General features: G+C 48.5%; 1 protein-coding gene and 1 long non-coding RNA gene across 10 annotated transcripts in view; one reads left to right on the top strand and one right to left on the bottom strand.

Moving 5' to 3' along the window:
• Window positions 1-5,376: 5,376 nt before the first annotated feature.
• Window positions 5,377-14,017, bottom strand: LOC122442107. Of its 5 annotated transcripts, none has more exons than XR_006269554.1 (7): window positions 13,745-14,017; window positions 10,572-10,729; window positions 10,301-10,425; window positions 9,281-9,389; window positions 7,195-7,281; window positions 6,328-6,398; window positions 5,377-6,034 (listed from the first exon to the last, which is right to left on the bottom strand). It is a non-coding gene; the product is annotated as an uncharacterized LOC122442107 (long non-coding RNA). The 5 variants fall into 5 exon arrangements; XR_006269551.1 differs by lacking the exon at window positions 13,745-14,017 and adding an exon at window positions 12,169-12,287; XR_006269550.1 differs by lacking the exon at window positions 13,745-14,017 and adding an exon at window positions 11,672-12,083.
• GGTA1 (glycoprotein alpha-galactosyltransferase 1 (inactive)) overlaps window positions 12,257-26,200 on the top strand; it is a 72,766-nt gene continuing 58,822 nt past the window's right edge. For 2 of the 5 annotated variants that reach the window (XM_043469437.1, XM_043469436.1), the window contains exon 1: window positions 12,257-12,601. The gene's annotated coding sequence lies outside the window, so the exon portion shown is untranslated. Of the gene's footprint in view, window positions 12,602-13,533; window positions 13,688-26,200 lie in introns of those variants that run through there. The other 3 variants (XM_043469440.1, XM_043469438.1, XM_043469439.1) reach the window with 2 other exon arrangements.

Raw genomic sequence — 26,200 nt, 5'->3', positions numbered from 1 at the left:
GGACTGACTGACTGTAAGCCACAGGCATTTCCTGACTGCAGGGAGAGAAATCAAGCCCGGGGCTACCAGGCTTCCTGCACACAAGGACACTTAGGTGCACGCCCACCCACAGCACACAAGCATGCACACCCCACACCCAGCTGAACACCAGGATGCCTTTTCAGGCACCTCCCTTGCAGGCAGGTTCACGGCCACCCACAAGCACCCACTCCCTCACACTCAGCCCTGCAGCTGCACGCACTGAAACACACACTCACACACTTACATGTGCAGACACAAAGTTACAACACACATTCAGATACCAATATGCCTCCTCACCTCACCCTCATCACAGGTGCACATTCAGAAGACCATAGGAATGTACACACGTGTGCCTATCAGGGTCACTCAAGAAGTCACACATACTCTAGAGCATATTCTTTCAGTGATCAGATATCCATCGTGCAGTGGATATCAGTGGTAAATAATCCACCTGCCAATATGCGAGATGCCAGAGATGCAGGTTCGATCCCTGTGCAGGGAAGATCCCTTGGAGGAGGAAATGGCAACCCACTCCAGTATTTTTGCCTGGGAAATCCCATGAACAGAGGAGCCTGGTCGGCTATTAGCGATGGAGAAGCAAAGAGTCAGACATGGCTAAACGACTGAGTACCCATCCACACACCCACACACACACCAATTTGTCTAGACATGCAGGTATGTGGACACACAGATACACGTTCAAGTATCTCCATACACACACACACATTCAAGCATACACACAGACACAAAGACAGACACACACATGCACACGCCACAGATAACAAATACACACAACCATTCCCCCCTCCCCGCCCCTCCCCCCAGCTTTACTGAGATATAATTGACCACACAAAGTCCGATTTCTCAGTGAGTGAAAATGACAAGTGGTATAGTTTCTTGAAACATCTTGCCTCGGTGTTCTCTCCCTGCTGTCCCCTCCTTCATCCTTTCTCCCACTCTTGCTCTCCTTTCCCCTTTCATCTCTCCCCTCCTTCTCTCTTCTCCCAAAGTCTGTGGGTATGCTCAGTTGGTCGTGTCCGATTCTTTGTGACCCCATGGACTGGAGCCCACCAGTCTCCTGTGTCCAAGGGATTCCCCAGGCAAGAATACTGGAGTGGGGTGCCATTTCCTCCTCCAAGGGCTGTTCCCTGCCCAAGGATTGAACCTGAATCTCCCGAGTCTCCTGCATTGGCAGGCAGATTCTTTACCCCTAGCACCACCTGGGAAGTCCCCTTCTCCAAGTCTATCTCCTATTTTTCTCAGGAGATGGGCGGCTACAACCCTGTTACAGTTGTAAGAAATTCAACCTGAAAATCTTGTGGGCCTGTATTTCTTTCTTCCCTTGCATTGCTCCAATGCTTTTTCTTTCTTTCTCTCTTTTTTAAACTGAAGTAAAGTTGATATACGATACTGTGCTAGTTTCAAGTATACAGTAAAGTGACTCAGTTATACATATATTTTTTCACATTCCTTTCCATTATACAATGGTTATTATAAGATAATGAATAGTATAGTTTCCTGTGCTATACAGTAAATCCTTATGGTTTTTCTATTTTATATATAGCAGTATGTATCTGTTAATCCTGTATTCCTAATTTATCCCTTCCCATCTTCTTTCCACTTTGGTAACCAAAAGTTTGTTTTCTATGTCTGTAAGTCTGTTTCTGTTTTGTAAATGAATTTATTAGTGTAGTTTTTAGATCCCACATCTAAGTAATATGATATAATATTTATCTTTCTGTGTCTGACTTACTTCATGCACTTAGTTTGATCATCTCTAGGTCTATCCATGATGCTGCAAAGAGCAGTATTTCATTCTTTTTTATGGCTGCATAGTATTCCATTATGTATATTTACCACATCTTCTTTACCCATTCCTCTGTTTATGGACACTTAATCAACCCTTTTTCTTTTGCTCAGATCAACCTGACTGCCTTTAGCTGAGGGTAGGGCCAGATGTTGATGATCTCGGAGCAGGCAGATGCAGAGTGGGAAGGAAGAGTTAAAATCTGTCCTGGAATCCAGAACTTGAAGAATTTGGTTGGAAAGCTAGAGGGACAAGGAAAGGATTTAGTCTTTGGCCACAGGCTGCACCTTTTACCCCAACTATCAGACCCAATCCCCTCTCCTTAGGAAGAAAGGCTTGAGGCTAGGGAAGAGATAGAAACTTGCTTAAGCACACACTTGTATTCAGGTCTCTGTATCCTGTTCTGAGCAATTTTCCTCACACCAGCCACACCAACTCACAGTTTAATGGCTGGATGATAAAGACGATGGTGGTGGTGGCAATGGTGATGATGGTTGTGATAATGATGGTGATGGTGGTGATGTATTGATAATGATGGTGATGACAGTGACGGGGTGATGATGATGATGGAATTACTGGTGGTGATGAGGGTATTGACTCACACACAGTATCTACTCATGTCAGGCTCTGTTCCACACTCTTAAGTAAATTCTTACTTTCACTTTGTCCATGAAGCAGCTAAGGCACAGGAAGGTGACATCCCTTGCTCACGATCACACAACTAGTAACGATGCCTGGGAAACTCAGAGAAGACATTGCCTTGACTCATAAATGCCCCACAGGCGGGACCCCAGAGCAAAGAGGGCCTGGGGAGACCCATCCACTCTCTGGGGTCACTGTACAGATGGGGCGTCTGGAGCCCAGGGGAGGGGCCCTCCCCAGGCACACAGCAAGAGTCTCCTTAAGGGAGAGTTCCCATGCTGATGCTCAACCAAGCCGGGACTCTCCAAAATGGAGAGTCTCATTACAGAGAGAAAAAAGTCATAGTTACAGTCAACTGCAGGCTGTCTTTGAGTATTGACAGCCTCTAGAAATGATCCATGGTCAGTTTTGTTCAGGACCCCAGCACGTGCCGTGTACTGGGGAGAGACCTGCTGCCGTACTGAATATTAAAAATGAGGGGCTTCCCAGGTGGTCCAGTGTTAAAAGACTCCATGCTTCCACTGCAGGGGCGTGGGTCTGATCTCTGGATGGGGAACTAGGATCCCACATGCCATGTGGCATGACCAAAAAAAAGAAAATGGAGGTCATCTCCTCCCCACCCCACCTTCTTCTTTCTGTACAGAAACTGTACTGGACGCTTGGGTAGCTTGGTTTTGCCTATGGCAATGATTTGAGATGACCCAAGATGCCCAGCCCCCTGCCCCTGTTTCTTCCCAATTGCCCTTTCAATTTCTGACATTCCACCATCTGAGGTTCATTCCTGCGTCCTGATAACCATCACAACCATCATACATGGACAGGGGCCTCACATATCTCATCTCATTGGCTCCTGGGAGGGAGGCTTGCTCCTTACCCAGATGTGGAGACTGATCCTGGGAAGGGCTGCCTCCTCCTGATCAAAAATCCGAGCTAGTAATGGTCAAGCCAAGGTGGCCACCCAGGTTTTTTAGAATTCAGGACCTTCTCTCTTCATTGGGGCAGCCACTGGTAACTTGGGGTCCTCCAGGCTGTGACTCCTGCCTCTTAAAAGTAGGGTGGAGTGGACTTTTCATGTGGGGTGCCTCCGGGCCTGTGAGCCTGGGGGCATGAAGGTGTAGCCCTGGAGGAACTATGAAGCTGCCTGATGAGGCAGTCAGAGCCAGGCAAAGAGCAGGGCAGGGACTTCCTGACTGCTGCAAAGCAGAAAGACAGACCAGGCTCCCAGTGCCTGGTTTGACAGCCCACAGGTCAAAAACCAGGACCAATAGAGACAGATTTGAATCAACTTTCTTATCTAAAGAAGGGTTTTTGTTTGGTTTTTAATTTTAAAATGTTAGGTAGTTAAAATAGGGAAAAGAAGTCCAAAATGGCGGTGGCTAAAAGACAAGGAAGGGAAAAGCCCGCAAAAATAGAACAGAGGAAGGTCAAAGGAAGGTCAGAGGACTGGAGTGAGGACTTCAGGTAGAACAGCGCTCCTGCCTAAGCCCAATTTGCATAGGACAGGCCCAGGGGGAAGAAAAAAATATATAAAAAGAAGAGCCAAAACTCTCTCTCCCTCTCTCTCCCATGCATGCGTACTCTCTCTCTCTCTGTCTCTCTGTCTCTCCCCGCCCCCCACCCTGCCCCTCGTGATGGGGCACTCTTCTCTTTGCGTCTTTGGATCCACGTGCCCTCACGCCTCGAAGATGGATTTTCCTGCTATTATCTAAATAAATAGAGCTGTAACACTGTGCTGTAACACTGATTTATTTAAGAGCTATAACACGGTCTGTCCAAGACCCGAGAGCTGTGACCCGCCGAGGGGGCTTTAACGTCCGTCGCTCCAAATCTTTGTTGTGATGAGACAAAGAACCAAGGAGCATACACTCGCCTGACAAAAAAATCTAAGAACTACACTGATGCTTTTGAATTGTGCTATTGGAGAAGACTCTTGAGAGTCCCTTGGACTGCAAGGAGATCAAACCAGTCCATTCTAAAGGAAATCAATCCTAAATATTCATTGGAAGGACTGATACTGAAGCAGAAGATCCAATACTTTGGTAACCTGATGCGAAGAACTGACTCATTGGAAAAGACCCTGAGGCTGGGAAAGATTGAAGGCGGGAGGAGAAGGGGACAAGAGGATGAGATGGTTGGATGGCATCACCGACTCAGTGGACCTGAGTTTGAGGAAACTGTGGGAGATAGTGAAGGATAGGGAAGCCTGGCATGCTGTAGTCCATGGGGTCGCAGAGTCAGACACGACTGAGTGAGTGAGAAAGTATGTGCTTACAATAAGCACTGGGTCAGGGAACATCTGAGGCTGAGGAAACAGCAGGTGCAAACGCCCAGGTTTGGATTATACTCGACCTGTTTGAGGGACAGCACAGAGGAGAGGGTGGCTGGAGCCTTAGGGGGCCCGGGAAGAGTGGTGAGGGACCAGGCAGCCAGGTTGTGCCTGAGCTGAGATCTGCAGGGTGAGGAGGGGAGCAGAGGGAATTAGCATGAGTTAGTGGGGGGGGAACTCATTCCCACTGGGTAGTGTGACTCCAGAATTCAAACAATAACTTTATATAATTGACCATAGGAACTCACATTTATTCGGTGCCTTACTATATTTAGAGCCTCTTTTATATGAACATATGTCATTCTTTATTCTAACATACCCCTGGGAGGTAGAGATAATTATCTCCATTTTATAGATAACTATCTATAAAAGAATAGATAAGTATAGGACAGAAAATTTAAGTGATTCTTTTTCCCCTCAAGGTCACCTGGCTTGTGGAATTTCAGGAACAAAACTGAACCAGAGCTGATCCCAGGCTTGTTCTATTAAACATTTTTTTTCTAATGCCCAGAACATAACTCATTCAAACTCTTGAGAAGACCCAGGACATTAGCGTTTTTAAGTTGCGTTTTATTTTATTTACGTGCTTAATTTGAAAAATAGAGAAGATACTCTCAGGGAATAACAATCCTGAAATATACAAGGGTTTAAGTGGATTGTTTCCTTGACCTTTTTTGAAAGTTGAGAGGAACACACTTTTAACACGGTGGAATGTAGCTTTATTAGTTTTGGTTGCGAATATAAAATTTTATTTCAACTGGTAGAATTCTTTGGCCCTGGAAGCACTGACAGGTTTCAAAAATGAACCCAAGAGCCTTAAAAAACTTGGCCTTCTCCCTGTGTCTGCCTTTTGAAATTAGATATATGTAAATGCCAGAGGTGGAATTTAGCATCATTAGAAAACAAATGACTTCCAAGTACCAAACCAAGTAAAAAGGATATTTCCTTGCCTGGAGATGATGATTTTAATAGCATTTCCTTGGTTCAATAAAGGATGGAGAAGTTGATGGGCCTTTATGGAGCCAAGCCAGCCTCCAGTCTCCTGGGCTTGTCAATTCCTCCCATCTTATTTATTGTCCAACTGGAAGGAAAGCAATTATCTGATGCCAGTCCCAAGTCAGAAAACCTTTTCTTCCTTCCTTCTCTCCCTCCCTCTCCCCACTTCCTTGCCTCAGTAGGGGAGGAAAGCACTGTTCCTTTATCCTCTTCCGTTCTGTTAATGCAGCCTGCAAATTAAACTGACAAAGACAGATTAATTGGAGAAAAAGGCACGTGTTCCTTTATTGATGCTAATATTTTTATGTATGTGGGGGCTTCACAGGAAAAATAAAAGTGAAAACCCAAAGAAGGGATCAGACCTGAGGTCTTATCCACCATTTTAACAAAGGGCAATAAATGGTGAAGTGACCAGACAAAAGAAAAGGAGTCGGGATTACTAGGGATGGTAAGTTGTGGGAAGGTATATATCTGGAGGAAGCTAATGGAAGATAAGTGTTGTTTGAGTCAGGTTGATTTGTTTATGCAGACTCACCTGATCGCTGGAGATAAAGGTTGTTCTCCTTCTCCTGGTATGAGTGGGTGTTGGAGGTAGGGGAAGTGGACCTTCACAAGGAGAATTTATGTCACCATTATGAAGGGAAATTTATGCCCTGCTTTTAGGCAGAAAGGTAAGGGGGGAATGTGGTAGCAGAAGAGTCTTTCCTGCGTCTGCTGCTTCCCAATTGGCCTCAGCTCCAAATAGTCTTTATGCCAAAGTGACATATTTTGGGGGTGGTGTATTTTTTTTAATTGTTTTGTTTGATAAGAAGAGAACTTTGTTCACATAAATGCTCCATCATTTTATTTTATTGGCTATGCCACGAAGCATATGGGATCTTAGCTTCCCAACCAGGGATCGAACTCCTGCCCCCTGCACTGGGAGCAGAGGCTTAACCACTGGATGCTGGGGGTGGGGAGGGTGGAGTTGGGGTGGGGTGGGGTGGCAAGTTCTTTCCCTTAATTCCTCCCTCCCTCCCTTCCTTCTTTCTTGCTTTCCCTCCTCCCTTTCTGACTCCTCTCCTTCCCTCCCTTGTGACTTAAGTAAAGTGACTGTGATTGCAGGGGTGGGACTAATCCCTCCAAGGCAAACTCCATCCTGCCATCCTCCATCCCCAGAGATGATCACTCCAGAGGCTCCCTTCTGTGGACAGGATAAAAAGGCAAATTCTTGGGCTCCGCCTTCCATGCCTCTCTGCCACCGCCACGGCCCCTCAGCCCCAGGCTGGTGGCCCCCTGGCTCCAGGGGAGGACCTGGCCTGTTCCACCCTCTGTCCTTTGCGCAAGCTCTTCTCCCTGTTCCCATCCTCCCAGCTGCCCTCCTGCACCCCCACTTCCTCCAGGACTCAGTACTCAGCCTCACCTGCTTCTTCTAACTTGACTATTTCTGGAAGCTGCTGTAGAACACTTTCCCCTTCTGGCTCTGAGAGTTTCCCCTCTTGTCTGCGGCCTGAGGAGCACGTGAGAGAAGAAGGAATGAAACCCAGCTCTGAAACGTTCTAGTAGGTGATTTTGAGGAAGTCACTCCCTGGTAGTCTGAAACTCATTTCCTCATCTGTAAATTGAAGGGCACGGCTGGCCATCTCCTGGGGCTCCAGGGCCCTGTGTGTCTCTGGTTCTGGGGACGTTTCCCATTTCCTTGAGCTGGGATTTCTGTGGGTCGGGCTCATCAAACTCTGCAGACCCTGGTCTTCCCCCCCGCCCCCTCGCCCCTTCCCGCTCACCCCCAGCATGCCCCTGCTGATAAGCTCTTCCCCACAAAATGCTCGAACAGATAATTTTCCATCCACTGAAATGGAGTGATGGGGCTTGTAGTTACACAGAAAGTTTTGTTCCTACAGTTATGATAAGTGCTACGAAGGGGACACCTGTGAACTCTGACCCAGTGACATTTCACTCAGGCCCTTAGCCAGGTGTAAAAATAGAAGATGTGTTTTTTCCTGTTTATCTGCAGGCATTCCTGCAGACTCAAGATACCAATCCTTTTTTGTTTTCTGCCTTGCAAACATCTTGTAATTTCTGGTTTGCCCATTAATTCATTGTGGATATATATGTTGTATTTGTATTTTGATGTGGTCAAATTTATTTATATTTTTCTTTAAGGTCAGTGCTGTGTGTGTGTGTATGTTTAAATAGACACCTATTCTGAAGTAATAATGATATTTTCCTCTGAAGGTTTTAGTTTCTCTTTTCCTTTAGGTCAGTTACCCATGTGTTATGTGGCATGTGTGTGCACACACACACGCATGTGTGCGTGTGTGTGTTAGGAATCTAATTTTACTTTTCATATGGATTGCTCAGAAACACTTCCTAAAATTGCGATAAAAGTCATAACATAAAATTTACATTCAAAATGGGTAAGCCGTGTTTAAGTGCACAATTCAGGGCATTTAATGCATTCACTGTGCTGTGGAACCCTCAGCACTGTCTATTTCCATAGTGTTCTTCATCAGCCCAAGAGGAAACCAAGTACCCACTTGGCAGTCACTCCCATGCTCCCTCCCCCAGCCCCTGGTAACCATTTATCTACTTTCTGTCTCTATGAATTTGCCTATTTTGGATATTTCCATAAAATTGAGTCATATAATACATGGTCTTTTGTGTCTGGTTTCTTTCACTTAGCATAATGTTTTCAAGGTTCATCCATGCGGTAACATGAAGCAGTATTTCATTCCTTTTTATGCCAAATAATATTCCATTGTATGGATGTACCATGTTTTCTTTATCCAGTCATTGCTTGAAGGACACTTGGATTGTTTCCGCCTTTCTGCTGTTATAAATAGCGATGCCATGAACATGCCTGTGCAAGTTTTTGTTTGCCCACCTGTTTCCAATTCTTTTGGGCTCAGCAAGACTCTCTGAAGTCTATTCCTTCTCCGCTAATCTGTAGCCCCATTTCTGGCCTACACTGTTTCCACATGCATGTGGGTCTCTGTCTAGGCTCCTTATTTTGTTCCCTTAGTCCAATAATCCATCCTGGCACCAACCCTATGCTGTTAGAGTTTCATGGTGTGTCTTGATATCTGGCTGAATAACAGCCCACCTCTCACCTCCCTGCTCAGTCAAGACTGTCTTGGTTACACTTGGCCCTTTGCTCTTCCATTCAGGTTTTAAGAGCGGCTTGCTAAGTTCCACAAAACTCTGCTGGGATTTGTTTTGATCGTATAGGTTGATTTGCAGAAAACGGCTATCTTTGTGATGCTGAAGCTTTCCAGCACACACTCATGGCTCTTTTTCCTCCCTGCTAAAGACTTTGGCTCTGCTTGGGTCACTCTGCCCTAAGTCTTCACCTGGTGAACTACTCCTTCTTCTGGTCTCAGGGTCCCCTGCACCCTGTATTTCTCCCTCAGAGCCCTGATCACAATGGTCCCAAAATCATTCATTGGGTGGGTCTTGTTTTAATATCTGGGCTGCAGCCATTCCCCAGGGCTATGATGCTACATGCTTACCTTGATATCCTCAGCTTGAAGATCAGGGGCTGACAGATACCGAGGTCCCAGTAAGTATTTGTTAAAAGAATGAGGAAGGCCTTCTGGATTCAGAGCACTTTGGTTAGACCTAGAGAAATGAGGAACAAAAGTTACCTAACTTGCCTCTGCCTCAGCTTTCTTTTCTGGAAATCAGGGGATGTGATTAGCATGCACAAAGGATGACATGAGCTGAAGTATGTGAGAGGCACCTGGAGCGATGCCTGGCAAGCCATCAGAGCTACCTGCGCTTACCTGCCTCATCCTTCCCCTCTGTCAATATTCAGCCTCACACTCCTGTGATTCTAAAGCCCTTTCCCCAATATTATCCCATTTTGATTTCGCCTCTCCCATGAACTAGTCACCTTATTCCCTTTCAGCATGTGACGCAAAGTAGTCTCAGACAGTAAGAGTGACTCATCTAAGACCTTAAATCTAGAAGTCTCCACCCAAAGCTAACCTATGTAATCTTCAAGGTGTTTTCCAGCTTAGCCATTCAGTCAGTAGAACTGACAGTTAGATTTTGAGAAGCTATATGTGTGTGCATACATGCTCAGTCGCTTTAGTTGTGTCTGACTCTTTGCGACCCTATGGACCACAGCCCACCAGGGACCTCTGTTCATGGGATTCTCCAGGCAAGAATACTGGAGTGGGTTGCCATGCCTTCCTCCAAGGGATCTTCCTGACCCAAGGATCAAACCTGAGTCTCCAGGATTGCAGGCAGATTACTGCTGAGCCAGCCACCAGGAAAGAAGCCCTGAGAACTATATAGCTCTTCCCAAAACAAACAAACAAATCCAGATCCATAGTATTGACTGAAATTATTTTTACTTTATTGCTACTGAAATAATCTAAAATTAACCAGGAAGTTGTCATGCTCACACTCTATAAACCAACTGTAAAACCAAAACAAGCTTTCTAAGTAGATACAAATGCAACCTCAAAACCAATAAAATCCACAATAACAACATTAAATTAACGTGACTGATGATGAAATTAAACCTCTTGCATTGAGTTTAATAGTAGCGGAGTGATGTTTTTACATGTTCCATTTCCTGTGTCCTCGTCTTTTGATTTTGATCATGAAGAGCTATTATTTGAGCCACTTGAATTACTGTCACAGTTTCCTTAAAAAAAAAAAAAACACCACTCATTTATTGTCCAGTTTGATGCACTGAACAATTGAAACAATGCATCCTTAGATGCAATAATGAAAACATGGGGAATGATGCACTTGGTATAACATCACTCGTATATTTACTGTGATACTCACCACTAAAGAACTATTACAAGTGAGTTCACCCAAGACAACAGTGGAGCAGTTTGTGCTTTTGTAAAGGATCTATTCTGCTGATTGTCACGGAACACCTCCTTCCTGAGCAACCATGTGGGGTTGATGATTCAATTCTCCCACTGTTCACTCGACTGGAACTGCAACAGGAGGGAAAGGAGCAGGGCACAACTTCTGAAAGAATGACATAGCCCAAGGATACAACATAAACCGATTAGAATCAAATGAAACCAAAGAGGCAGAGAAGACTAGGCCTTAATCCTCAGTCAACAAGCGAAATGACACACCCAGAGGCGCCATGACTGTTCCACAGCACTGTTAAAAGACCAAGGAGTGGTGATGGCCCACATCCTGGACATCTCCACCCCTTCCCAACAATAGTTGGAATAATCCTCTCACTCATTAGCATATGAAATTACCCAGCCTATAAAAATGAACCACACCAACTTTCGTGGCCCAGTTTGCCCTCTGCAATGGCCCACACTGTCTGTGGAGTGTGCCGCTTTCTATATGTGAATAAATTCACTTCTTACCTATGACTTTGTCTCTCACTGAATTCTTTCAGTGATGAGACATCAAGAACCTGAGCTTCATTAGGTCCTGAAACCAGGTACTGGGCGTTTTGGCTGGGTTTGAGTCCCAGCCATGTGGGTTTAAGTCCCAAACTGGGTTTTGTCTGGGTTCAAGTCCCAATCTGAGGTAAAAGGTTTTAGAACCGTCAGGAAACTTCATCCTCTCAAGTTTCCAGAAGTCACTTAGCCTCCTGCAGCCTCTTAATATCCCTCAAATATTTGATCAGGGCTCTGTTCATTGCTCATTAGCATGAAACAATTAAAATGATACACCATACCCAGGCTCTGTGCCATTTTCATGGTGTCAAACTACAGTTTCAATGCATTAAAATATTTAAGAAGCTAATTTCTTAGCCCCTGAAGTTTAAGTTCAAAGGCAAATGATCCCTGCCAAATAAAATTCTGAGTTTTGCACCAGCAAAATACATGGTCTGGAACCCAAGAAGTGAGATAATTGTTGCGGCTACCAGCATAGAACTAAGTCAGCCGGATGTGCCTACATCAACTCACCAGAAGTGAAATGTAGTCACGCCGGGCTCAGAAGCACAAACTTTGAAATAGATTTTTTTTTTCCAGTTCCGTTCTAAAATAATTCTAATGGAGAACCACAGGGCCTGTGCAGAATTCTGTTTGAGGAACTCTGGGCCTGAAGACTACTAAGTCTGCGAACAAACCTTGGCAGGGCCGGCGCTAGGTGCCCAGTGGCCAGCCCCTCCCGTTCGGAGCTCAGGATGTGGGGGGCTCCGGCGAGAGTGGCTCCCGCCCGCCTGCCTGTCGCTGTCATCTGCACCCTTCCTTCCCCAGGAAACAAACGGTGGATCAGACCTCCCAGGCTCTCCGCTTCCCTCGTGTCTGGCGGGGCGCCAGGGTTTCGGGGCCCCTCCCCGCGGTCCTGGGTGACAGACCCCACCCCACCCTCCGATGCTCCGGGTACCCCCCGCCCCCCCGCCCCGGCCACCCCCACCACGCGCAGGCCCAAGAAGGCAAAGAGGCCCAGCCACCCTCACCAGGGATTGTCTTTTCTTTTTTTGCTGGTTTCAGGCTTTTTTCTGCCTGAGTGAAAATGAAACAAACACCCCCTGCGCCGCCCCGCCACCAGACACACACGCGCGCCGGCACTCGCGCACTAGCGCGCCAGGCCTCCCAGCGGCCGTGTCCGGGGCGGGACCCGCTCTGCACAAACAGCCGCGGGCCGGCCCGAGCGGGGAGCTTGCAGCCCGCTGCCCAGCGCCCGCCGGCTCCCTCGCGCCCCTGCCCGCCGCCCCGGAGGAGCGCCCGGCGGCCGGCAGACAGGAGCGCAGGCGGCACACCCCGCCCCGGCACGCCCCGCGGGGCTCGGGCGGAGGCAGCACGCCGACTATTCGGGCAGCCGAGGACGCCGCCGGGGCCGGGAGCCGAGGCGCCGGCCAGCCCCCTACGCGCCTAGCTTCTGCGGATCAGGTGGGTCCCTCGAGGCGCCGCCCGAGGCCCCTGAGGCCGCGAGCCCCCGGGCGGCCGGCGCCGGGTGGGGGCGGCGCGACGAGAGGACGGGCCGCCGCGCCGGCCCTGCCCTGTTGCTGCCCTGCCCGTGTCCCCGCTTTTGTTCTGATCGCTCCCGCGGTTCCCAACTCCGACCCGGTCTCTGTCCCATCCCGTCCCCGTCGCAGCCTCTGCCCAGCCTTTCAGACTCGGGCCTCTGGAAGGGCTGCGGGCAGGGCTTCCCACGGGGTCCGGGGCGGGTGGAGACGGGAGAAGGCAGGGACGGGCAGGGCGGTCAGGGCGGGACCACCGAGGAAGTCTCGGAAGGAGGGAGGGCTCTGCCCCATCTACGGGGCAGGAGGAGGGAAGGGGCGCCCTCGCCCTGGACAGGGTGGGAAGAGGATCCCTCCGGGAAGGGGGCTCCTGGGAGGGCGAGGGAGGGGCGCAGGAACCCCTCAGAGCCGGGGCGCCGAGAGGGAGAGGTCGGGGAGCTCAGAAAGCCGAGGACCAAGCCCAACACCCAGCACGGGGAAAGTTTCAAACGTAGTAACTTTGGCAGCTACGAGGCTGGAGGAGTCGGGGTGATGGGAGGCGATCGGGGCCCTTCAAGTCTTCAGACCACGTTCCCACTCCAAAGGGACACCACCCTGCGTTTGAAAATGGCAGAAAAGCAGCTAAACAGAATGATTGCACAAACTCTTGAAAGGCGTCCAAGAAACAGTAAAGTGGAAAAAAATGTCAGCACGCAAAGAGAGAAAGCAGAGCGACTTGAGATTCTCAGTCTTCCCGCGGGCCGGGGAGGGGCGGGACGGAGACGCGGAGGTTTGTCAGCCAGCGCGCTCCTCTCTGCGGAGGCGAGACCTGAGCCCCTGCGGCGGCTTTGGTGGCTTTGCTAGTCGTTTGCGCTCCTCCTCAGCAGGCCTCGTGGCCTCCTCCGTTTACTTAGAAATGGGTGGGTCTCAAGGGGCCGGAGGTGGGGCGGGGAGCATCTGGCCTCGCTGCTTCCGAGCTGGGAAACCCTTTCCCAGAGAGAGCCTCCGTTTCCGCGACCACGAAATAGAGACAGCTGTGAGTAAGGAAATGAGAAGGGCAGCGGGGCTGGGGTGGGTGGGGGGTCGCGTGTACCTGGGGGAAGGCTGTGGGTGTTCTGTCGTCCTTCTGCACCTCTTGGGCTACACGAAGTTCTTTCTTCCTTCCTGCGAGTCATTTCTGGGTCTTCCTTGCATTCCCTACTACGTTGAGGGGGAGGGGGCAGGTGCAGATTCTTAGTTATTGTTACATGGAACAGGTGCACAATGACTGAACAAGCTAGCGCTGCAGACGTCCCTCGGGTTCATCTGCTTAGGGAAATTTCAAACTTTGCCCCTGAGAGGCCTAGAGTCCAGAGGCCTGGCTCAAGGGGCACCATGGTGGGGGAGGGGAGCCTGAGCTGCAGGGCGCTGATCTTTCCCTTCCATCTTTCAGACAGAACCAGTTCAGGTCTGCCTTTGCCTCCTCTAGATACTGGGAAACCCCAGAGGCTGTTTTCAGTATCAGATTCTTCAGATCCAGTCTGATCTGGCCCCTTTTGGTGGAGCAACCGAATCTAGAGGTGTGCAAAGTGATTTGGGCAAGGCCCACCAGTGGCCAAGCCTTGCCAGGAAACCTGTGTCCTTAGTCATTGGTCAAGAACACTTTTTCCTGGCTCTGCTGGCTCTGAGCCAGTGCCTCAGCTTTTATCATCTGCCCACCCAGACCCTAATTCCAGGACCCCCAGGGCCACCTCTCTACCCTCCGGGGAGAAACAGCCCAGGAGTCTCCTCTGCTAAGCTTTTCCAGACCTTCGGTGAGACTTTCACATGCAATTTGGTTTCACAGTCAGAAGAGTTAGGTTGCCCACAAACTAATCGGCACTCTGCAGCTTGCTTAGCCCAGCCCAGCAGGTATCAACCGGCCTTATCGTTGAGGCGATGGAGGCTGAGAGGCCAAGGCACTTGATGGTGGGCACTGAGTTCCTAAATTGCAGCTGGGGTTTGAAAGCAGCTGTCTGTCTCTAAGGCTTCTGCTCTTTGCATTGCATCATCCCGCTTGAAGGTGAGAAACTGATTAATGGGCAATTGTCATGGAGATGGGGGCAAGGGTGAGGGGAGAATGACTGAAAGGGCAACTAGGTTAAGGGGGTGGGGCTGACATTTATATAGGTGCATTCATAGCATAAATATACTTGTATTTTAACTGAATGTTTTCTGCCCTGTGCATTCATGGGCACTCAGTCACTAAGTCGAATTGGATTCTTTGGCGACCCCATGGACTGCATCCCGCCAGGCCCCCCTGTCCATGGGATTCTCCAGGCAAGAATACTGGAATGGGTTGCCATTTCCTCCTCCAGGGGATCTTCCTGACCCAGGGATCGAACTTCTTTACCACCGAGCCACCTTTTCTGCCCTGTATATTCTCATTATTTTAGTTTTTATTTTCTAGATACTTTACAATTATTTTCATTTCCTAAGTTTTAACTAAAGTATAATTTTCATACAATAAAATTCACAGATTCTAAGTGCTGGGTTTACCAAGTTTTGACAGTTGTTTGCACTCATGGAACCACCACCCAAAATGAGATATGAAATATTTGCCTCATCCTAGAAGGTTCCCATTTGTAGTGAATTTCCCTTCCACCCTTCCAAGTAACCAGTTGGTGATTTTCCTCATCACTGATTAATTTTGCCTGCTCTGGAACATCACATAAATGGAATTGTACTGTGTGTCTTTTTCATGTCTGGCTTATTTCACTCGACATAGTGTTTGTTAAATTCACCCATGTTGTTGTGTATATGAGTAGTTTGTTCCTTTTTGCTGAGTAGTATTCCATTTTATGGATATACCATCGTTGCATGTTTATTCTTCTGTTGATGGATATTTGAGTTATTTCCAATTTGGGCTATTATTTCTTAGAGAAGTCTTTTGTGGTCATTTGTTATCACTGAGGAGTGAAATTGTGGGGTCATAGAGGGTACCATTTTACATTCCCATAGCAATATATAAGACATAATTATTCCACATCCTTGTCAAGATTTGGTATTGTCCATCTTTTTTGTTTTAGCCTTTTATTAGTGCCCGGGTAGGAGTATTTTATACCTTCTCTTTTTATGATAGAATTTTAAGAGTTCTTGGAGAACACAACATGATCAGGGTGAAGAATATGAAATAAGATGTGAAGAGCCAACTCACTGAAAAAGGCCCTGGTGTTGAGAAAGACTGAAGGCAAAAGGAGAAGGGGCCAGCAGAGGATGAGATGGTTGGTTAGCATCACTGACTCAATGGCCGTGAATCTGAGCAAACTCGGGGAGACAGTGAAGGACAGAGGAGTCTGGGGAGCTACAGTCCCTGCAAAGAGCCCGACAACTGAACAACAACTTAGCAACTGGACAACAGCAACAACAGTGGAGGCCATTGCGAGGCATGACTCCTGAGGGAAGGGACCAAAGGGTGGCTGGAACTGTGATTTTAGGAATAGGAATTTATGGGCTCAGGAAAGAGCTGTCTCATGTCAGAACAGAGATTTAAAGATCTGGTCCTTGTGCTCTGTAAATAAGCAAGTTGACTCATGCTCCTGGCTTTATGCTACGTCTGTAACAATCATCTTTATCTCCAGTTCAGATCTCTATTGTAGGCCCCCAGTTCACATGTTTAGTTAAACATGTGCCCTTTGGGTATCTCTTCTTGGATGTCCCAAAGGCAATGCAGGCTGGACAAATCCAGAACAGAATTCATTATCTCCTGTTGGCTTTCTGTCATGGGTCACTGAATGAATAATGGTTCCGCTAGCTGAGAGAATACAGAGAGAGGAATGTCTGAGGTTGCGCAGCAAGATGCTGAATTTATTTCCAAGCGAACTGGTGTGGAGCAATCTAGGAAGATAAGGATTAGATCAGTTCAGTTCAGTTGCTCAGTCGTGTCTGACTCTTTGCAACCCCATGAACCGCAGCATGCCAGGCCTCCCTGTCCATCACCAACTCCCAGAGTCCACCCAAACCCATGTCCATTGAGTTGGAGATGCCATCCAACCATCTCATCCTCTGTCATTCCCTTCTCCTCCTGCCCTCAATCTTTCCCAGCATCAGGGTCTTTTCAAATGAGTCAGCTCTTCGCATGAGGTGGCCGAAGTATTGGAGTTTCAGCTTCAACATCAGTCCTTCCAATGAACACCCAGGACTGATCTCCTTTAGGATGGACTGGTTGGATCTCCTTGCCATCCAAGGGGCTCTCAAGAGTCTTCACCAACACTACAGTTCAAAAGCATCAATTCTTTGGCAGTCAGCTTTCTTTATAGTCCAACTCCCACATCCATACATGACCACTGGAAAAACCATAGCCTTGACTAGACAGACCTTTGTTGGCAAAGTATTGTCTCTGCTTTTTTTTTTGTCTCTGCTTTTTAATATGCTGTCTAGGTTGGTCGTAACTTTCCTTCCAAGGAGTAACCGTCTTTTAATTTCATGGCTGCAATCACCATCTGCAGTGATTTTGGAGCTCAGAAAAATAAAGTCAGACACTGTTTCCATTGTTTCCCCATCTATTTGCCATGAAGTGATGGGACCAGATGCCATGATCTTAGTTTTCTGAATGTTGAGCTTTAAGCCAAATTTTTCACTCTCCTTTTTCACTTTCATCAAGAGGCTCTTTAGTTCTTCTTCACTTTCTGCCATAAGGGTGGTGTCATCTGCATATCTGAGGTTATTGATATTTCTCCCGGCAATCTTGATTCCAGCTTGTGCTTCCTCCAGCCCAGCGTTTCTCATGAGGTACTCTGCATATAAGTTAAATAAGCAGGGTGACAATATACAGCCTTGACGTACTCCTTTTCCTATTTGGAACCAGTCTGTTGTTCCATATCCAGTTCTAACTGTTGCTTCCTGATCTGCATACAGGTTTCTCAAGAGGCAGGTCAGGTGGTCTGGTATTCCCCATCTCTTTCAGAATTTTCCACAGTTTATTGTGATCCACACAGTCAAAGGCTTTGGCATTGTCAATAAAGCAGAAATAGATGTTTTTCTGGAACTCTCTTGCTTTTTCAATGATCCAGTGGTTGTTGGCAATTTGATCTCTGGATGGCACAGAGCAATTAGGAAATTACTGGAATATACTGTGAGTAGTTTTGGTGGAGTGAAGGGCAGGTAAGCTAGATTGCTGGTAGGTGATATAGAAAGAAGTGGAGATGGTGAGTAGAGTCAACTCTTTGAGGAAGTTTGAGAAAGTCAGGGAAGCAATTGAGCTATAGTTGAAGGAAGACAGGGTGAAGAAAAGGATTTTAGGATGGAAAAGACAAGTAAATTATAAGCTCAGGGGAAGGATTCAGTCCAGGAGAGGGAAGGGATGGCTGATAGAGCAAGGTACTGGGAGGAGTGGGAGGGAGTGAGGAGGGTTGGCTTTGAAAAAGATGGAGAAGTTTCATCAACTACAAAATTCTGTTGACCCTCCTCGTGCACAACTCCTAATCATGACATGTGAGGTTCTTTACTGTCTGTTCCCTTCTTGTCTCATATATATAGCATATATCAGCTTTGGCTGCAGTTAATGCTGCATAAGAAACATCCCCCAACCACTGACTCTTAGTTTATGACCACAAAGGTTTCTTTATTACTCATGCTACATGTCAGCTGGAGGGCAGTGAAGACTACATGGTTTTGTAGATTTGCGCTGGGTTCCAGCCAGGCAGAATGTCTGCTCTGTGTATCCTCTCCTCCCAGGACCCAGGCTGAAGTTGCTGCTTCTACCCGATATATGTTATTTTATGGTGAGAGCTGGAGGAAGAAAGAGATGACGTGATGCTTCTTAAAGTTGCTGCACTGGCACATGATCACTTCTATCCATATTCCATTGGTCAAAGACAGTCATGTGACCAAGTCTAGAGTCAATGGGATGGAGATTTATGCTCTGCCTCTTGGTCCAGAATGGATGCTTGGGACCAGCAATGCAGCTGACCACATTTATTTATTAGAAATCCCTTCAAACAGATCTGCACCTGTCTTGAACTCTCCAAACTAATCTTTGTTGCACCACTGCTCTTTGGCTCCATCGTTCCCCTTTTCTCAAGCGTGGCAAGAGCCTTTCAAGTCTTTATATCCCTCCATCTGGACACCATTATTCTCCCCCAGCCCCCACAATCTAATATAGTTCAGGTAATCCCACCTCTTTACCAGTTCTGCAGAGTCCCTTTACTTCCAACCCAACTGCCCCTGCTGAGTTGGCATGCAACCCTCTTTAACCGAGCGCCCTGCTGCTGGGCACTCCCTGTTCTCTGCTCTAAACTAGCACCCTCCTCATACCCTCTCCCAGCAATCCAAGTCCTCTTTCCGGACACCAGATGATTGGCATTGTCCATCTTCCCAAGGCTCCCCTCTGCTCTCCGGATACAGTACATATTCCTCTAGGTGATATGCAAGGTCTTGCATGAGCTACTCTCTGAAGCTCTCATCACCCTCACCACCCCACCTCTTGGACCTTCTGCTCCAGCCTCAGGGAACTACTGTAATTCCTGAAACCCACTCCTGGTTTGGTACCTCTGGGCTTTTTCCCATGCTGCTTCCTCTGCTTAGAGTACCGTTCCCTCCTCCTCCAAAAACCTACTCACAGACTCCTACTCATCCTTCAAGACCCAGCTTAATCATCTGTAAGATGCCAGTCTCTTCATTCTGCCTCTTGCCTCCCACCATGAGTTAGGTACTTCTGCACATGGGTCTCTGGGCATCCTGCACTGCACGCTCCGACACATCATGTCGCATGTCATATTTCTCCCCTCCTTGACCATGAACTGCTGGAGCCTGCTGGGCATGTAACCACAGTGCTCTTTGCCTGGCTCACCCTGCTGGCTGAGAGTGGCCTCCACTGACTGAGTTTGCGCCTCTACTGCCTGTCAGACCTAGAACAAAATACCTCCCCTCTGAGCCTGGGCTGAAAAGCTGTGCTGATAAAAAAGCTTCATGCTCGCTCCTGCAAGAGGGAGGCCGGTAGGTCAGACTGGGAAATCAAAGAGTAATGTAGATTTGCACCATGGACTGAAGGCAAGGGGGTCATCATTTAGTATACTGAACCCAGAATTATTTATAAAATTCTGTGCAGTTCTAAAAAGAGGAAGTAAAAGTATGTCATAGAAATCTCCAGACAAAGAGCTGGTCTGCTCAGCTTGTTGCAATGAGGGGTGGAGGCGCCAGACCCTCAGCCACCTCTGGTCAGACCTGGCTGCGGCTCTTGCTGGCACTGTGCTCCAACTTTGTTGCCAGATAGAGTTTCCTAAAGGAGAGGTGGTGAGGGCAGCCGGGTGGGGACCTGAGGTTGCGTGTTTACATGTTGTGTCTGCGGGGAAACTGCATGCAGGGGTTCTCCAGGGATCTGGGTGTAAGGGCCTGTGCTTCCTGCAGGGTGTGTCTCAGGCTATGTGTGGTGGGCAGATGTGAACGGCAGGAAAAAGCATGGAGTTGCTACCTGGACCGGGTCCTAACTGGAGAGTGAGTGATCTGAGATAGAGGGGGCACATGTGGGAAGGCAGAGGGAGAGAGGATGTCTAGAAGGATATGGTCAAGAGGGCTGCATGGCTGAGAGGTTGAGTAGGGGACTGGGCCCTGGAAGGAGTCAGCTGGTTGTGGGTTGACTGCAGATCCCTGGTGGGAACTGAAAAATACTATAGCATTGTTCTTCCTCGAGTTCTCTACACGAATGGTCAGTTAGATAAGTGAGATCGTATATCCACCTCGCTTCAGGCTCATGAAAGCCCTGTGAAGCGGGCAAAGCAGGAATTATCCCCCCCCATTTTACGTGTGGGGAAACTGAGGCTTAGAGTTTTGATCTTTTGGCCAAAGGCTCTCAAGAATGAAGTGAAAGAACCGAGGCATGAAAGCCCAGTCTCACTCCAAACATAGTTTGACTTGGAGAGCCTGGTGGGCTGCGGGCAGGGGGGAGTGAAGGTGATTCTAAAGGAAGGGGAGGGGGCGGGCTGGGGAGCAGATCCATGCCCAGCCCAAGAGAGGGCTCCTACCTGGCACTGCCCAGCCCAGAATTAGCCAGGGTGCAAAGTAGCTGCTGGAAGAGGGTGGAGAGACAGGCCAGGTCTTGGGATTAGTTCTTAACGAAAGTTTCCAGCTCCATCCCAGTCTGGGTGTCCTCTCTTTCAGAGCCTTACTTTAACATCCCCTGGTCTTGGCCACACGGGGGCAGGCGTTTGTACCTGTCAGGGCAAGTGATCAGGAAGGGCTTCCTGGAGGAAGTGACCTTTCAACTGGTGGGTGTCCAAGGTGGGTGGGGGTGGGGTCACTGAAAAGACCTCTGGGCTGAAAGTGAGCTGATCTCGCCCCACAGGCCATGGAGACTGTTGGGGCCTCAGTTTCCCTGTTAACAAAATGGTTTGAGGCTGTGATCCAGGAAACTTCTCTTTGAGCACTATCTGCTGTTAAACAAAAGGCTGACAAGTCCAAACCCACAGGAAATGAACATCCAAACTAAAAATATGCCAGGGAGAAGTAGCTGCTGAAGTGTACAGAGAGATCCCAAGCTTTGAGCTTTCCACCTGTGAGTTTGGGTACCAGGAACTGTGATTCTGAAAGATGTACCTCTTGCCAAGACTCAGGCTTTGAATCAGATCTTATGCAACATTGATTGGGCCGCCAGATCTTCATTCACTCCTGGTCAAAGCATCCAGAATGTACTCAGCATCTGTGCTAGACACACCTGAGATCAGCAGTAAACAGAGAGGTACAATCCCTCGCTTGCTCCCCTGCAGAGACGGGAGTCAGCTTGGGAGACAATCATTAAATACCAAACTGCACAGAGGGAGCCATGAAGGAGAAGCATGGGAGGCAAGGGGGGGTGGGTGGGGGGCAGGGGTCTGTACCTGTCAGGGCAAGTGATCAGGAAGGGCTTCCCAAAAGGAAGTGACCTTCCAACTGTGGCCTGCAAGATTCGGAGGCTGAAGAGGGAAGAGTGTTTCGGGCAAAGGTAGGAGGCCCTGAGAAACAGTCATCCTCATCTTCTCCAGGGCTGTTCCCGAATCCAGATGGCCCTGGTGTCTGGAGGGGCACCGAGGGGGGTCAGCTGCCCAGCGGGGTGACGTTGTATTTGGCAGCATCTATGTGCAGAAGCGCAGCTGTCCTTTCTCCTCTGTCAGGGAAACCACGAGTCCTCAAGTGGCCTGCCAGCTGTCCCCAAGAGGAACTTGCCTATGGCAAACTATTTTCACGTGTTAGCCAGAGCTGTGCAGAGAGGGGTGGAGTTATGCTCCTGTGTGCAAATTAATTGAGTGCTTAGGAATTCATTCCCTGGCATGAAAAAGCTCCCTGAATGTTTGAGACTGATGTATTGAGAAGCACAGGAGAATCTGTGGCTGCAAGCAAGGGATGAAGCTTCTAGCTCACTGAGGCAGAGGAGATGTGCATTGGAGGATTTTTTGCTGTTGCTCACAGGATCCCTGGGGAAGCTGGAAAAGCAAGCTGCTCAGAACCAGTAGAGGCTGGGCAACAGACAGCACACTTAGGGTCTCCCAACAGGAGCTAGTTGTAGTTTTTGCAGCCACTGGAGCTGCTGTAACATTTCACTGGCATCTGAGCCTCCATGCTTCTTCTTTAGGACACAAAGCTACTAAGTGACCATGCTGAGGTCACTCTCCTGCGTTCCAAGTGCAGATGAATGGCCAGGGGGAGGGTCTAGGTCATTCCATTCTGGTGGAGGAAGAAGGGTCCTGATGCTAAGCTGAGAAGTCACAAAATGCTCCCAAGCTGCCAGAGATGGGGGTCCAGTAGTGCCATGGAATCCTACATGTCTAAGCAGAGTCACAGGGCCATACCTACTGGAGGGAAAAGTGTTCTAGGGAGCTTTCAGAGGGGCAGCTTGGCCTTGGTCAAGTTATGGAGCCCCTGAGCCTCAATGTTCCCATGTGTAAAATGGGTCAATGTGGATTTAAGAGATAATCTATGTGTCTAGTGCCTGACATGGTTCTAGTGAGTGGCAACTGCTGTTACCATTATTATTAGTAGAAGTGATAGTAACTTCATTCTGCTGTTACTAGCGCAGTTATATGCCCGAAGGAAGAAACTCGACATGTGAAAATCTAGGGGAATTAAGAAGTGACCACACATATTTATACAAACAGGTTCTCTGCAGGGTATTCCTTTAAATTTTTACCTTCACAATAGACTTGCGAGAAGATTTAATGTGCCAAATAAATAAACAAACAAAGGAAGGAATGAATCACCATCCTATGGGCCCTCCTTAAATGCAACTGTTGAAGAGAACAATTTTTTTTCCTGGGACTGACAGATCTGTTTGAAGATCCTGGACTGGCTTCCTTGCTGTGGAAGCCTTAAAAAAGGAAGAGGGAAGTTGACGGCCACAGGACTGGAGGCACCGCCCCCACATATAGCCCTGGGAGAATTGGACTACACTGCCACACTCTCTCCCTGGAAAAACAGACTCCCACAGACACGGAAGGCCTGGATTAGAGCTGGAGGTCATGGTGTGCCCGTAAATGTTTCATGACCAGCTGAAAAATGAAAGCTCAGGGACTTTGCTGGCAGGCCAGTGGTTAGGCCTCTGCGCTCCTGCTATAGGGGCACGCGTTCGATCCCTGGTTGGGGAACCAAGGTCTTGCAAGCCATATGACGGGCCAAAACAACAACAACAACAATGAAGACCCTGATAATGTCGTGTTTGCCAGTTTCCTTAGTAGAAATATTTCCACCATGAGTGGGGAGTGTGGTGCTATAGAGTATTCCACTACATCTAGATACAATAGGTGTAAATAACCTTGAGTATAGCATGTAGTAAAACAATTAGAAAGTGATGAGTTTTGATGACTATCTTTGATCTCACTACATTTCATTTAGTCTTGAGTTTATAGAGTTTAATTTTTTAATAGTGACTGTGTTTAACAACTTGCTCGCCAAGTTCCTGAAAATTTAACAACTGGCTCTTGCATGAGCCAGCTCCAGTGTGCTGCTGGCTGGGCAGGTCCTTGGGGACCCTAGAGGACCCAGTGAAAATAGATTGTCCCCCTAAACATGTTTCCTCTGCCCCGAGGCAGTCTCTAACATGCCAGCCTTCTACTTGCTTTATTACCCTTGTCCCCACCTGAAATTATGTCTTTAATGACTTGTTAATTATTATTGATTTATTTGTTTACCAACTAGAATGCGAGCTCAGTGAGAACAAAGGCCTTCTTGGATGGTTCATCTCTGAATCCCCAGTGCTGAGAACACCGCATGCGCGTCGCTGCCCCTTAATAGCCATGGATCGAATGCATGAGCAGAGACAGGGCTAGAAGCCTTCAAGCGTTCAAATCTTGCCTCTGCTGCAAAGTGCATTTTAAAAAAAACTGGACTGTAGTTTTACAGTGTTGTGTTAGTTTAAGGTGTACAGCAAATAGATTCAGTATATTGTATATATATATATATTCAAATTCTTTTCCCTTATAGGTTATTAAAAGGTACTGCATAGAGTTCCCTGTGCTATTCAGTAGGTCCTTATTGGTTGTCTATCTCAAATGTGTGTGTGTGTGTGTGTTACTTGCTCAGTTGTGTCTGACTCTTTGCAACTCCATGGACTGTAGCCCGCTAGGTCCCTCTTGTCCATGAAGTTCTCCAAGCAGGAATACTGTAGTGGGTTGCCATTCCCTTCTCCAGGGGGTTTTCCTAACCCAGGGATTGACCCCAGGTCTCCTGCATTGCACGCAGATTCTTCACCATCTGAGCCACCTGGGAAGCCACAATATAATAGTGTGTATGTGTTGATCCCCAAAGGGTGCATCTTTCCTTGAGCGTCTTCATCTATAAAAGAAAAGAGTTGGAGCAGAGACCCCCCCCTCCCCCGCCCAGGGTTCCCTTCAGCTATAAAAGGTCTATACCTGATAAAGGCATCCCTTACCCACAGTGCAGCCCAACAGGGATTCTTAGCTGAGCATCCTCAAGGGTGAAAGCCAGTGCACTGGTTCTTAGGACCATCGGTTTTATTCTTTTCTTCTGAGGATAGCTCTTCACACTGAGTAAACAGCGTGGCTTCTCTTGAGCTGCCATGACTGGCCCCAGCCCATCCTCCTGGGCTGCGCAGACAGGGAGCGCGAGCCAGGCCCTGCCAGTTCAGGGGCAGCAGAGGGTTTTGAGGCTTGTTGCATCCATCTGCAGCCACACTTTGAGACTCTCAGTGGCTGGTGGAAACAGGTATTAGAGTCTGCTCCTTTTGCGGGTGGATTCTTTACCAACTGAGCTATCAGGGGAATCTGCCTGCAATGCAGGAGACCCTGGTTTGATTCCTGGGTCAGGAAGATCCCCTGGAGAAGGGATAGGCTACCGACTCCAGTATTCTTGGGCTTCTCTTGTGGCTCAGCTGGTAAAGAATCCGCCTGCAGTGTGGGAGACCTGGGTTTGATCCCTGGGTTGGGAAGATCCACAGGAGAAGGGAAAGGCTACCCACTCCCGTATTCTGGCCTAGAGAATTCCACAGACTGTATAGTCCATGGGGTCACAAAGAGTCGGACACGACCAATCGACTTTAACTTTCACTTTTCCTTTTGCAGGTGAGGCTGGGCAGGGTTTGGGACCCTCCCTGTGAGGAGCACACCTCCCTATCCCCAGGGAAGAGGCCACCCATTGCTATCTAGGGAGTCTGCCTGTCCCTTCTCTGTTGTCTGTTTCCCTCCGGGCTGATCTGACTGAATCCAGCCTCCTCTTCCCTGGGAGGCTCTGGGCAGAAGTAGGGACAGAGATAAACCAAGGCCATATCTTCTGCTGCATCTCACCACCAACCCCCACTTGCCTCAGGTTGTCCCTCCTCCCCCAGGGCAAGCTGGGGATGGGCCCCCCCACCCCCCACCCCCACCGACTGCTGACTCTGGGTGCAGCCTCCTTGGGTGCCCAGCAACCCCAGGGAGCAGCTAATCTCCCAGTCCATCTGCTTGGGGGCAGCATCGTAGGGTTTTGCTTTTTTTTTTTTACGTAGTTCTGCGTTTCTACCACGCTTGGCTCACACTGAGATTCGGACTAGCTTTTCCTGAGGACCGGGACTTAGGCACGCGCTGCAGGGCCAGTGGGGCTCTCAGGGCTCAGCTTGCCCCTTCTCCAGATGGCAAAATGGGAGGGGGAGCAATTCAGAAACCAGAGACATCACCAAACAGTAGCAGCTCACGCTTACTGAACACTCACTCACTCCAGATGCTGGTCTTGGAGCGTTACAGGAGCCCTGCCTTTTCATCACCCAGAAACCCGGTTTATAAGTGAGGAAAGGAAGTGCAGAAAGATAAAGCGATTTCCCAGGGCCACATGGTAAGGGAGAGATTCGAGACTCAGATACGGGCAAGATGACGGCGCCCTTCATCAAAGCTGCACACTGTCTTCAGAGTGAGCTGGGAGCTGGCAGAGCCCCCAGTCCAGGCCTCTCGCCCAACAGGTGGAGAGACCCAGGCCCAGAGAAGGGGGGAGGCTTCTCTCAGGTCACACAGGGCCTGGGAGGTCCAGGTGCCCTCCGCCTACACTGCTTGAGAGAGGTCTTGGGTACGGAGTCCAGGATTTAGCTGGAAAAGCTCAGAAGCTCTTGGCTCCCTTGCCAGCCCCTCCAGGCTGTAGA

Source organism: Cervus canadensis, chromosome 5 (assembly GCF_019320065.1).
Source record: "Cervus canadensis isolate Bull #8, Minnesota chromosome 5, ASM1932006v1, whole genome shotgun sequence".
NCBI lineage: Eukaryota > Metazoa > Chordata > Mammalia > Artiodactyla > Cervidae > Cervus > Cervus canadensis.
Note: the sequence above shows the minus strand (reverse complement) of the source record. Positions and strands in the feature narration are given on the sequence as shown.